Genomic DNA, 13,488 nt, shown 5'->3' on the forward strand with positions numbered 1-13,488 from the left:
ACGTTGAGTAGTAACAAATTGCTGACTGTGCGTTAGAAGGCATTCCGTCCATCTTACATTGTTAGCACAGTCTTTTTGTACGTAAATTTATGACCAACGAACAGTGTTCGAACATAACTACGGGAATACTAAGAACGAAAGAACAATGCAAAAGCAAACATCTACAGCAACCAAGGCCAGAACCCTGCCGAGTGCATGTAAACAGCAGAAGAAAAAAAAACTACGTGGTTATTTTGAGTAGACCCGGTCAAGTTTTAGCTTTTTTTTTAATGGCATGATGCACTTAAATATTTAATGACGATGGGCAGAGTATTACACAATGCCATTTATATGAATGAGGCAGGCAACAGTGTTCGCTGTAGTACAATAAAGTGACGTGTGTACTGTTTTCGAAATTTTGATTAGAAAGGCAAACAACGCTGCTGGTCTGGAGTGGCAGCTCATTTTAGAACGGCATGTCAGGTGCGGATATGAGCAACGCAGCATCCCAGTTGAACCTTGTGTTTTGCGTATGACGGCCTTAGTCACATATGTGCCATCAAACGCAACACAGCACGACGCAGCGTTCCGGTTTGTTTGGGTGCTCTCACCTTCGGCAGCTCGTCTCGTGTTTGTGTATGTTGTACAGTTGGCGCAAATTTTCACAGCTTTTCAAAAAGGGCACCAGTTAGCCAGACATCTGTTGTTTCGTGTGATACTGTACGGCTGAATTACTTAAAACCGCTTGCAAATGCTGCTGAACATTGCGGCTATAATCGCATGTCGAGGAACTGAGGTACAATAGTCGCACTCAGAATCTGCGTGTCGCACATATTCCTTCAAGCAAACTTTGAAACAAGTTGATTAACGTGAATGCTCGCTTGCGTGACGATATGTATCCTGGAGTGGTGTACAGAATTCCATGCGCTGAGTGCAACGATGTTTACATCGGCGAAACCGGCAAGTTTACACGACGCCTGCAAGAGTACTAATATGACGTGGCGAATGGCACTCAAGCATCGAACGCTGTTGCTGAACACGCTGAAACACATCATCATAATATTGACTGGGACAATGCCACCGCCATAGCTAAAGAGAAGAATGTGTCATCAAGGCTGCTACTCGAATCATTGATCATTCAGGCAACCACCAACACTATGAATAGGACCAATAGAAATCTTCCGGCAGTTTACTTACGCTCATTACGTCACATACTACATACTTAAAGGACGACCGAATCTTGGCCACCTCAGTGAACACGGAACATGGCCGTACGTGTTCCGAAACGCCAATCATAACCTCGACATGATCAGTGACGTTCAACTTCAACACAATGCCTGACCAGACAAACTTTTGTCGAACCCTGGACTATACAATAGTAGCACATATTCTTAGTTCCGAAAAGTGCATCGCAACATAGAAGGGATTGCGCCGCCTTCTAATACAGTGCCAGTACTATTAGGCTCATGTGGAAGCTAGGAACACAACAAGCGAAGTTCGGCAGTGTAGTTTCGTAATACAAAAACGTGATAAGAAACCGCGGGTTGTGCTTACGCGGACACAGGAAGAAGCCACAAAACAGGAGACACTGCGTCATGGCTCGTATTTCTAACGCACTGCTCTCTTGTCATGTTCTCGAATGAGCATCGACTAGCCCAACTACACGCCGTTCTTACGGTGTACTGCAATCGGCGATCCGGAGCCAGTCTTCTTGCTCTACGAAACCGAAGAGCGTGTTTCAAAGGGCGAATCGGATTCATATGCTGAGATCTGATTGGACCGCGACGGTATGGTCCCGAAGCTCCCTAGGCATCTTGCTCTTTCGCGGATTCTGAGAGCTGCTCCGGATCGCCGATCTAAATGCGCCATTGATTCGTTGTCGGGCCACGCTTACCGATGGAGGCGTTTCTGCAGAACACGTCCTGCCGCCCCTGAAACCGGTTCAGCTCAGCACGCTTGCTCTCGTCGGAATAGAATAGGCATGCTTCCGACGTGTACTGCTGCACCTGCACCCTTATCGGCAGAGACCGAAAAGAAAGAACAAGAATTGGTTGTGACGTTGTTTCCTACTCCAGTGTGTGTATCTTCGAGAAATCGCTTCTGTCCCTCTGATAACCCGGCCGGTATTGCTGACAATTGATTAGTGGCGTGCGCTATACATACAGTCGCTATCGTCATCATTGTTTGGACATCGGTGCAAGTGACTCCAAAGTTTTGCCTTCTCATTCTACGAAGGGAGCATATGTTCACTGCGGAACAATTTATTGGAGTTTTACGGGAAACCTGTGCTTAAGTTTCCCCCGCTGACCGCTAGCGCCACCTGGCGGCCATCGGCGCACTTTTTATGAAGCGAAAAGCTTCGCTACGCTAGGTAAAGCAGTCGTCGCGTAGGCCGGAGAATGACCTGGAACGACCTTCAGCACAACCACGTTAGCCGTGTATGACCATATGTGGTACAGTTTTGGTGTCGAACCGTTGACCCATGATCTTGACCCACGATCCTTAGTTGACCTTTGGCATTGGGTGACCTTCGGGTTGACCTTTGACATTAAGAACATTCGATAGGGTGATGTGGAGCCACGTGATGACATCCGATGGGGGTGTAGTAAGACCATACCACGTCATAGCCACGTGGTCGTGTGGGTATATATAGAACGGCTGTCGCGAGCGTGTAGCGAAGCTGCCACGGACGAGCCTCAGACGCTTAGCAAGCGTGCTTGCTTTTGGCTGAATTCCATTGTTAGCCAAGTTAAGTCACTGCCAATTTTTTATTTATTCGATAAGTGTGTCATGAGGCATAAGCTGAGAAAGGGCGCACTTACTGTGTGCGAAGTTTGCTACCGCGGCTGGTAGTGCAGAAGGGCGACCGAAAAAACGACGAAACTGTCCGCATACCGCGGCGCTTGCTCTCGCCAAATTACAGAAAGCCACGACAGAAGTGTTTTCTGCTTGTCTCCGCCGTGACTGCACGTAAAAGAGCGTCTGCAGAGCTAAATTCAGGCCATGGGTGAGGGCGGAAAATCCGCTTGCGGCTCATTTGTTCGTTGCTTTGCCGTGCAAGCCTTAATTTGATTAACACAGTGCAGCTTGGGTACTCGTAGCATATGTAAAGTAAGACGTTTATTCACTGTGCAGTCGTGATTGCACCGACTGGGAGTTTCTCACTGGTTGCAGCGAATAAAATTGCTTGGAAGGCACTAAGAGCACTTCTGTTAAGTTACCTCAGTCTTGATGCTTGTGTACGCATCCCGAAAACCTTCATGCAACATTTTTGTTTCAGGATACATACTGATCTCTAGTGATTCTTAGCTTTGTTCTCTTTACATAAGGCCAAGCAATTTTGCTGTATTCAAATGTGTTGCTATAGGCTGTGCTTCTAGATGTCACTTCGCTTCTTTAAGGTATGCATGCCGTTAACGGCTGCATCAGCGCGTCTCTTTCTTTTTTTTTTTGTCAGCGATATTCTGCATGCTGATTTTTGCCTGCATCCGGCGCACTGAAGGGGCTGGGGTAGGCATGTCAAAGCAGTCACTATGCGTCTCGGCTTTAAAGTAATACCGACCGCAAATTTCGCCTAGCCCTGTAAATTATTTAAAGAAACTTCTTTTTTATATAATTCGTGCTGAATCAATATTTTCTTCAACGACAGTGATTAGAACAACTATCCGAGCAGATCGTTCAAAGCAATCTGCTTTTTTCTAACTTGTACTGAATCACTATTTTGCTGAATGACACTGAATAGCACAACTTTTCAAGAATGGATAACTTTGGCTTCTAAAGAGATGGAGAGCATGCTCTGAGAACGATCAGCCTGCTACAGATGGTCACTGTATTCACCCACGCCTGAGTCTTTTCGGGGCACAAAGGCTTATCACCGCCATTTATTACGGCAGCAGCGTCATGCTTGCAGTTCCCCGAAAGCAAGCCTCGGAAGTGCATGATAAGATGCGCCTGCTGAACTGACGTCTGCTTTTATTCCTGAAAGCATAAGCATTGCAAGGCTCAGTAAAAGCTTTGGAATGGCAACCGCACACGGTCGCAAGCTATACTAGTACAAGTGTGGACATATGTAAAGGGAGCACGCGATTTCGTTCCAAGTGCAATAACGCCTTCCGTATCGGAAATGAAGAGACATTGTTTGGTCATGAGAACGCGCACTGGCGCCCCCTACCAGTATGCACGCGCCAGGGCTTGCAATTTCAGTTAGGTAGCGTGTGGAAAATGCTAGATGGAAATAGGGTGCTCCGTTTACTTTTTTCCGCGCCAGGTTTGTGTTTAGATGCTAAAAGAGACAATTTTTCACTCCGTGTGTTTCTTTTGGTTCACCCTCATAGACACTGCATGCGTAATAAATTAAAACGCTTACAGTACAACCCAAGTGAACAGAATTTTGCCTAGATAAGCTACTGGCGTAATTTCTAAAAAGGCGAAAAAATAAATATTGAACTCGTTTAGTTCCCGTAGCGTGAACTGATGGCGCAGTAACTATCTCACATCTCGGTGGACACCCGAACCGAGTCCCATTTGAACCCAACATATTTTTGGAAATGTGGCGGAGTGCTTGAAGGTTGCTTCACTTCCGCCACCGGTTGGCCCGGTATTGCACTGCCTCCGGGATCGGCCTGGGACATTATAGCGCGCGTCTTTTCTATCCTGCCTTTCTATAGCCTATCCTATCTTTACACTCTCCTACTTTCTGCACGTGGTAGCGATTGTGGCTCGGCTTGAGCCAGTGGGCAGGCCTGTGCACTTTCCTTTTCATTTTTCCTGCAACAACAGAAGAAGAAGACCCGAACCGTGCCCTAATGGAAGGGAGGAACGCAGGAGTGAAAGAAGAATAAGAGAAAGAGGTGCCGTAGTGGAGGACTCCGGAATATTAGACCACTTGGGGACCCTTACCGTACACCGACATCGCACAGCACACAGGCGCCTTATTGCTTGCCTCCATCAAAACGCGGCCACTGTGGCCGGGTTCGAACCCGGGAACTGCGTTCACTGATGCAGGGCCAGGAAAAGTATTTTCTGCCCCTTGGGCGTCTGCTGCTCTTTAAAGAAGCTCATGACCGTGGGGTCATCAACTTAGCTTGATTCAGCTGAGCTCCCGGTCGTTTGAGACCGGCCGAAGTGTTTGTATTTCCGCCTTGAAAATAGCAACACATGCCACCTCAACTCAAAACTTTGTAAGCCTTCTGCAGTGCTCTATGCCCCGGGTATCGAACGGCGGTCTCTCATTTGCCCGATTAAGTTGAAATCCAAGCTAGATGATTGATCCCAACAGCTGCTTTATGACTTGTCAAAGAAATTTAAGGTCCGCAAAATGCTGTCGAACTTAGAGAAAGAGGTGCGTAGTGAAGGACTCCAGAATAATTTCGATCATCTGGGTATCTTTAACGTTCACTGACATTGCACAGCATACAGGCTCCTTTTGCGTTTCGCATCCACCGAAACACGGCCGCCGCGGCCGAGTTCGAACCCGGGAACTCCAGCATAACTCCCTCCCTGGGTCAGTGGACACCTCAGTCGCGCTTTTAGGTACGTGGCGATGGTGTCCACCAGAAAAAAACCGTGCTATCGCACAATATTTTGTGCTTAGCAATGCTATACCACCAGCCATTTTTTTAATATTTTGCCTCCGTCGGAACGGTGACCACAGCAGCACTTTTGCACCGCAGTAGTCATCTCGGGGTCTGGACGAACGCCCTCAGCTCTGATCACGTGACGAAGAAAACGGAGCTCCTGGAAACCGAATTAGCATTTCTGGGATTTTATCGTCAACTGTGTGGTACGGAATGCCTGCGGCACCATTCACAGCCGGTTTAGATGTTCCTCGAAGCTAGCAGGAAAAATGAAATGGCCTGCCATTTCAGTCCAGAAGACGGGACAGTGTCCATCATGCGTTGGAAGTTAGCTAGCGCTGAACAGAATCCGAAAGGCAGCACTTTGTATTCATGTAGGCAGTCCGGGGTCACGATCGCTGTCTTCTCTATGTCAAATTGAATGCGGAGAAATATTAAGCATTACGCATTCGATCCAAGGCGTCACCGATACATGGAAGTGGGCTTTCGTCGCTTTTCTTCACGCGGTTTAATTTCTGATAATCGACGCAGAATCACAAAGTGCTGTTTTTTTCTTCACCAGCACTACAGGCGAAGCCCAGGGGCTGGTGGTCGGTTGGACTACGTCGTCGGTAAGCCTTTCTTGCACTTGACTTCGAATAGCCTCTCTTTCCATCGGCGACACTCAGTATGGGTGCTGGGATCTCCTCGTCGACGATGATGCGGCGCTTGGCTAATGGCGTTCGTCCTACCTTTGATGACGTGGCAAGGCACCCGGCGAAATCCTGAAGGAGCTCTAACAGGCGCTGCCTCTGACCAGCCGACAAGCCGGGATGGATGTCCACGGTAGACGGAACGTTATCTCAATCGCGTCCTGCTGGCGACGGCGACTCCAGAGGACATATTTCAGCGGGCTCAACAAAATCGGTGACATATGCGATGACCGTTCCTTTAGCAATGTAGTCAAGGGTTCGACAGAATCCTGTCTGGCGAAAGGGAAACATAGTGGATGAATAAAACGAACACTCGCCAAAATTGGGTTTTAAAATATGACGTTTCGGGACCATTACGGGTCCCTTGTTCACAATGAAGATGGACGAAATGGGCCGCTTCTTATAAGCACACTTGACAGCGCAGTGAATGGGCGTAGTTTTCCGGGAGATTACCCTTCGTCCGGTTAATAACGTTATCCGTAGTCTGAACATAAAATAATTCTAAAAGCAGTCGGGACGATAAAGTTTTCATTGTATCTAAGATTGTGGCGTTTTCCCAGTCAGTGGTGTACTTCATTTCTTGAACATGCTCTGCTAGTGCGTTCGATGACGTGCGACATTTGCTGACGTCGTTCTTGTGGTCTCTTAATCTTCTCTAACATCGCCAGACTCGGCAATGTATGATGCATCACAGTTTTTGCAGGGGATTTTGTACACAACTCCGGGGTAACGTGGGCGCTCCAGGCGATCTTTAACATGACAGAGCTGTTGTTTCAGCTTACTGGATGGCACGTGTGCAATGCGAACATCGTATTTTGCAAATATCCGTGCCAGAGCCTCACTTGTCCGCCGGGCGTAAGGTATGCTCGCGCGATTCTGTTGTCCGATGAGTCGGGGCTCGGCGGGTTGCAGAGAGCGGCGTGGTTCGTTTTGCAGCAGTTGTCGGGGATAACCATTCTGCTCGAGGTCGATGCGGACTTTTGTATGCTCCGAATAGCGCAGACCGGGACTGGAGCAAAGACGAGCTGCACGTTTATATAGAACGGACGCGACGGAAAGTTTGTGGCCAATGGGGTGGGCAGATTGAAAATCTAAGTACTTCCCAGTGTGTGTAGGTTTTCGGAAAACGGTAGTGGCTAGACCATCGGGAGTGCGGAGAACAAGGACATCAAGAAAAGCAATCCTTCCGGAGACTTCTTCTTCCATTGTGAATTGAACTGTAGGTTGAAAAGAATTTAGATGGTCCAGAAATGGTTTGGCGTCCCTGCGATGAATCACAGAGAAACAATCGCCCACATAACGCAAGAAGAGCTTCGGACGAGTATGGAACGATTGAAGGGCCAAACTTTCAATAGGTTCGAGCGCGAGGTTGGCACAGGTCACGGATATCGACGCACCCATAGCCGTACCAAAGACTTGTTTGTAGTATTCGTTCTTGAAAATGAAATATGTGTTCTGCAGACAGGATTTCAGAAGGCGGCACAGATCAGCTGTTTCAAAAGGCATTCGGAAAGGCAGTGATGCGTCTTCTTCCAGTACTCTCTCGCAGCATTCAACAGCGAATTCAACAGGAACGCATGTGAACATGGGTTTTACATCGAAGGAGACCATGATGTCATCCTCGTCAACCGCCACATCCTTCAGCTTAGTAACAAAATCAGCCAAATCTTTCACGTAATTCGGTGTTCGTCCAACGAGGGGACCAAGGACTTGATGCAGATACTTGGACAGGTTATGCAATGGCGAACGCGTGAAATCAACAACTGGCCTTAGAGGCACGTCCGGTTTATGAATCTTGGGTAAGCCGTAAATAGCAGGTGCTGAGCCGTTGTGGCATAACAACTTGTAATAAAGGTACTTCTTTGAAGGAGGCACAAACTTGAACACATCAGTCAGCAGTTTTTCAAGCTCTGATTCGACTTTTTTCGTGGGGTCCCGCTTCAGCTTGGCGTACGTTAGAATATCCTGCAGCAGGTCGGACATCTTTGAAATGTACTGAGTGCGGTCTAATATCACGGTTACATTTCCTTTGTCGGCCGGTAGGATTGCTATCTTTTCATTGTTCTTAAATCTCTTGAGGGCATGCTTCTCACAGGTAAGTAAAATGCTGGACAAAGTTGAACGTTTTGCAAGCGCCCCAATGGCACGTGAGCGTGCTTCTGCTTGAAACTTCGGGTCTACTAGGCGAACTGCCTGCTCAACGGCACAAGTCATTTGGCCTACCCTGGGTGCGGCGCCGGTGTTGAAACTGAGGCCAAGGCTCAGGAGGGCATGTTCCGCAGGGTCCAAGTTGTGCGATGACAAGTTGTAGATCCCCGGTACAGTATGGCTGCTTCCGGTGGTGCCGAGTAAGCGCAGGAGCTTTGCTTACTCGCTTGCGTCTGCGTCTGCCGGATGGGCGCCGGAGGCAGGACAGCATCCGCAACCGGTTCAGGTACCGCCTGCATCTCGAATAACTGCCGCTAACAACAGAAACTGCGGCAACGGTGGCAGTGCAGAGAGATGCACTTTGCGCAGCTTTTTTCACAGCAGAACAGACGAGCCCTCTCAAGGCGTCGGCGGGGCCGCTAGAACCTGACGCAAAGACGGCTGGCGACACGGTGTTTACGTCGTGGTTGTAGTAGCGAGAGCGTTGATGCAGGGTGTTTTCGACGGTGGGGGCCTCCTCTAGAAATTCCGAAATGGTGCCAGGTGGGTTACGCACAAGCCCAGCAAATAGTTCTTGCCTGACGCCACGCATCAGTTGGCGCACTTCTTTGCCCTTGGTCAAGTTCGGGTCCTCCCTTTTGAACAGGCGGTTCGTGTCACCATAGTAAACTGTGACGTTGTCCTTGGGTCGCTGGTTCCTGGAATGCAGCGCAGACTCTGCTCGTTCCTGTCGGTCGGAGAGAAAGAGAGAGAGAGAAACAAATTTTCTGCCATAGCCTGTCGCGGTTTAGGGCAGGTGAGCTTGGTGTGGCCCCCAGGTGTGGGCGACTTCGGTGTTGGCACAGGTCGCCAGAAGCTGGCTACGAAACTGGTCCCAAGAAGCTAGCGTTTCCTTGCCATTCTCATACCACGTTCGCGCCGAGTCGTCGAGAGTGAAGTAAACATTGAGGAGCTTCCGCTCCGCATCCCAGCAGTTGTACCTTGCGACGGGTTCGAATTGTTCAAGCCAATCCTCCAACACCTCGCCATGGAAGGTCGGTGGCGTTTGCAGCTGGAGGACCACGAAGTGTGCGTGTTCGCTTCCGCCGCTGGCCGCAGTTGCCGCATCCGCCCTCTGCCTGCAGCTCTGTTCGTAGGCGACAAGGGGCCCAAACTCGAGTGACTGTCTTTGCAGTTGGCGGCTCGCACTGCGACTGGAGTCAAGTCCGCTTTCATACACTGCCCTCTACGGGCGGGGGGGAGCAACAGCACTCTACCAGAAAGTGCAACGAACACTTGCCACAGTGACACTGTGACAGCACAGCAGCACATAAGACTGCGCTTAGACAAGATGACCGACTCGCCGCGCACCCATTTTGCCCTTGTCGTCTACTCGCCCATGAGCACGCGTCAGTATACTGATGTAGAGATTATGAGATCGACTTAATATGTGTGCAGTTACACATGCCTATTTTTAGTTTGCCACACATGTGCCCTCTTCGAGTAGCGCTGCTCTCTGCCCACCGCTATAGGCGCGCGGTGCCACCGCCGCAGTGCCTTGGGCGGTACGTGTCGCAGCAGTCGCCGGACACTGCTCCACTTCTCTGTTCTCGCCCTACTATGCCTCCTTCTTCCATGGTACCCGTACTTAGGGTGGTTTCCGTGGCAGCCACCCTCGATCTCGCCATTTCCTCCTCCTCCCACTGTGGCTATCCTCCGGCTGGTTGCCATGGCAGTTTCCCTCAGTTTCCGCAATCTTGAGCTCTCGCCATACCACTGCTACCACCCGCAGGGCGGTTTAATTTAAGCCACCCCCGGTTTCTCGTTCATTGCTCTCGCCATACCCTCCTCTTTCCGCGGTAATCATGCACTTCTGTATATGTATTCCTACGCTGTTGTCATACCTCTCTGTCTCCCGCCATATCATCCTTCTTCGATGATAGCTATACTCCGATAGTTTCCAGCGGTGACCACTCACTGGTTACGCATTCCTCCACTCTCCTCATACACACCTCCCCCTCCTTCAACGGTAACCACTCGTCGAGTGGCTCCTATGACTGGTTACACCAACTACTACTACTACTACTACTACTACTACTACTACTACTACTACTACTACTATTACTTTTAGTATTACTACTACTACTACTGCTACTATTACTTTTACTATTACTATTACTACTACTACTATTACCACTACTACTATTACTACTACCACTACTGCTGCTGCTGCTGTTACTACTACCACTGCTACTACTACTACTACTACTACTACTACTACTACTATTATTACCACTACTACTATTACTACTACCACTACTGCTGCTGCTGCTGTTACTACTACCACTGCTACTATTACTACTACTACTACTACCACTAATACTACTTACTACTACCACTACCACTAATACTACTGCTATTACTACTGTTACTACTACTACTACTACTACTACTACTGCTGCTACTACTACTACTACTACTACTACTACTACACGGTCACTTAACAGACACTGAGGACTCGTTTTCATGTGCGCAAAATAGGTGCCTCCGCTGGCCGCTTCCCTCTGTGCCCGCGCATCATATAACGGGTCATTGCTACCATCCCGTGCATTGACTTATGCACAACATATGCGCCAGTTTTTACGCGCTGAATTGTACGAACAGCCGTAAACATGCTTCCAGCGGGGCAGGCCCTCCTGTGCCCGGAACTAGAGGGAAACGCCGGATGAGGAGGATTTTACCGCCCATACCGGGGCGAAAGAACTTAAAATTGCTTTGACGGCCGTCCCAATGTTATAATTAACTGTTTCCGCTTGCCACAGACACAGAGGCGAGGGGTAGTCGGGACTGATTAGGACTACCTTGGATTTTTAACGTTTACCGACGCCTTGGTGCTTGAGAGTTTTCCCACAGCATAGCTTATTTAAAGATTGCCGCGATATTAAAAGGCGCCGGCATCGTATGTCGCAACCATCAGGTTGCCCAGGTCAGCCCAGGCGAGCCCAAGCCTGAACGCAGTCTAGGGCCGGTGCAATATAATTATTTCCTTTCGATTCCACACTTTGTCCGTTCCTCTTCATCATTGGCTCAAGGTCAGCGATGTCTGGGGCGTGGCGTCACTTGAGCCAATGACGAAGAGCAAGAAAAGAAATAGAAGGGAATGGAAGTGGAATTGTACCGCTTGAACTGGTCCTTGGAGGAGGCACACTTTCGATGCAGAGGGGGTTCTGTACATCTGCCGCTGTCACTTCTTTGTCCCGAAGGAGAGCTAGGAACCTGTGATTTATTTTATTTTTTGCGAAGTGCGGTCACCGATGTCAGGGATCGAACTCGGAACCTTTTGCCCCGTAGCGGTTAGCTCCGACCCGCTCGGTCACACCAGTCGTTTCGCCCCTCACCTGTTCCTCCGCTCGCTCCCTACGAAGCTACTGTACGGGTAGTGCAGGCACGTTCACAGTGGCGAGCATGTAGCACACGACTGCTGTCATTTGATGCCAATCAAAAGGGGACGACGTAGGCCGAGCGGAGGGCCTCGAGACTGGCGGAGGGCCTCGCAACTAAATTTCGAAGAACAGGCTCAGTACATGACAGCCGGCCACATATCGTTGGTGAAAATGCGCCAGCAACTTGCCCACCTTGCCATTGTGCCGAACTTAAGTCAACACTGAAAAACAAATGTCAAAACTTCTACAATGTATCCGCAACTCCGGTTCCCGGACCCACTTTAATGACGAGGACTAGAGATGGCATATTCTTCTCTTACAACAGTTTCTTTATGCAGTCTATAGACTTTCCATAGTCTATATACTGTAAAGTCTATATGCTCTCTATAGACAAACCGTAGAGAACAGTCTATGGCAATACAATTCAATAGACAGTCTATAGACAATCTATTGATATATGGCCATACACTTTTAGTAGACTTTTGTCTGTAGGCAGTCTATAGACTATGAATAGACAAAAATATAGGCAATACAATTCAATAGACAGTCTGTAGACAATCTATCGATATATGGCCATACACTTTTAGTAGACTTTTGTCTGTAGACAGTCTATATACTATGAATAGGCAAAAATAAATATCTATTGGGAGGCAATAGAGTTCATGAGAAGTCTATATACTGTATATAGGCTTTTTTTGTAAGGGCTTAGACATATTGCCAGCCTGGAGTATCTGGGTGCGACATATTACGCCGACGGCGACGCCGTTCACCTTAGGGGAAGTCCCTGCCAAACAAACCTCTCCAAGGTCACAAGAGATTCACCTGCGCCGAAGTCGATGAGCTGTACCCTGACGTCTCCGGAGGTTCCGAGTCAGACCTGCGGCGCACGTCACCTCCAGCACTACGAGGTTGAGCTGCTCCGAATGGCATGGACGCCCGCCTGCCATGCAATATGCTTTCGCTTTATAGTTGGCCTCACAACGCGAAAAAAACAGGATGGGGAGAGATAGGCGCCAGCGACAGTAGCGGAGCTAGCAAGGGTACGGGCGCACTGTGTACGCATGAAGGGCGCAAACGTTCTTACGGCGCATGTGGTATGCGATCCGACACACGTGCGGCGGAGGTCGTCAAATGGGTTGCTGGGTGTAGTATACCGCTCAATATGAGCTGTAACCTCCCAGGTGTGAACAAACTGAAGTTATCGCTTTATAATACGTCAAAGCGCCTTTATACAGGCCATAAAACGGGCCCAAACACGCTCTTCTTGTTACCGACCGCTCAGTTCACAACCACGCGCATTCCCAGTTTCGTCGCTTTCAGCCCCACCCGACTGGCCTGAACGCCAGAAGCGGATGTGATTGCGGATTCCGCTTTGAACGGCGACAGAATGTCACTGGGCTCCAGGTGCCGCAGTAAAACGTCCAGCAGCACTATTGCTCTCTGTCGACGAACGGAACGCGAGAAAAGAAAAAAAATCAGCCGTATTTTTAAATGTGCATCAAATGCCGCAGTTAACATTTAAGATAAAGCAGCTTCATTCACTCAGTGGGCTTCAATAAATAAGAACAATATTTCAGGCACTTTTTTCTGCACGTAAAGGCCGGAAGTGTACTTATTTTTCAGTGAGAGATGGCGGCCGCTGCAGCCGGTGATCGCCACTCGGCGTTTTAC

General features: G+C 49.0%; 1 protein-coding gene across 1 annotated transcript in view; it reads right to left on the minus strand.

The window, feature by feature from the left end:
• The window catches only part of LOC144120477 (3-hydroxyanthranilate 3,4-dioxygenase-like), a 56,378-nt gene extending 43,614 nt beyond the window's left edge, over nucleotides 1–12,764 (minus strand). The window contains exon 1 of the mRNA XM_077652902.1: nucleotides 12,640–12,764. The gene's annotated coding sequence lies outside the window, so the exon portion shown is untranslated. The remainder of the gene's footprint in view (nucleotides 1–12,639) is intronic.
• Nucleotides 12,765–13,488: the final 724 nt, after the last annotated feature.

Source organism: Amblyomma americanum, chromosome 2, assembly GCF_052857255.1.
Source record: "Amblyomma americanum isolate KBUSLIRL-KWMA chromosome 2, ASM5285725v1, whole genome shotgun sequence".
Taxonomy (NCBI): domain Eukaryota; kingdom Metazoa; phylum Arthropoda; class Arachnida; order Ixodida; family Ixodidae; genus Amblyomma; species Amblyomma americanum.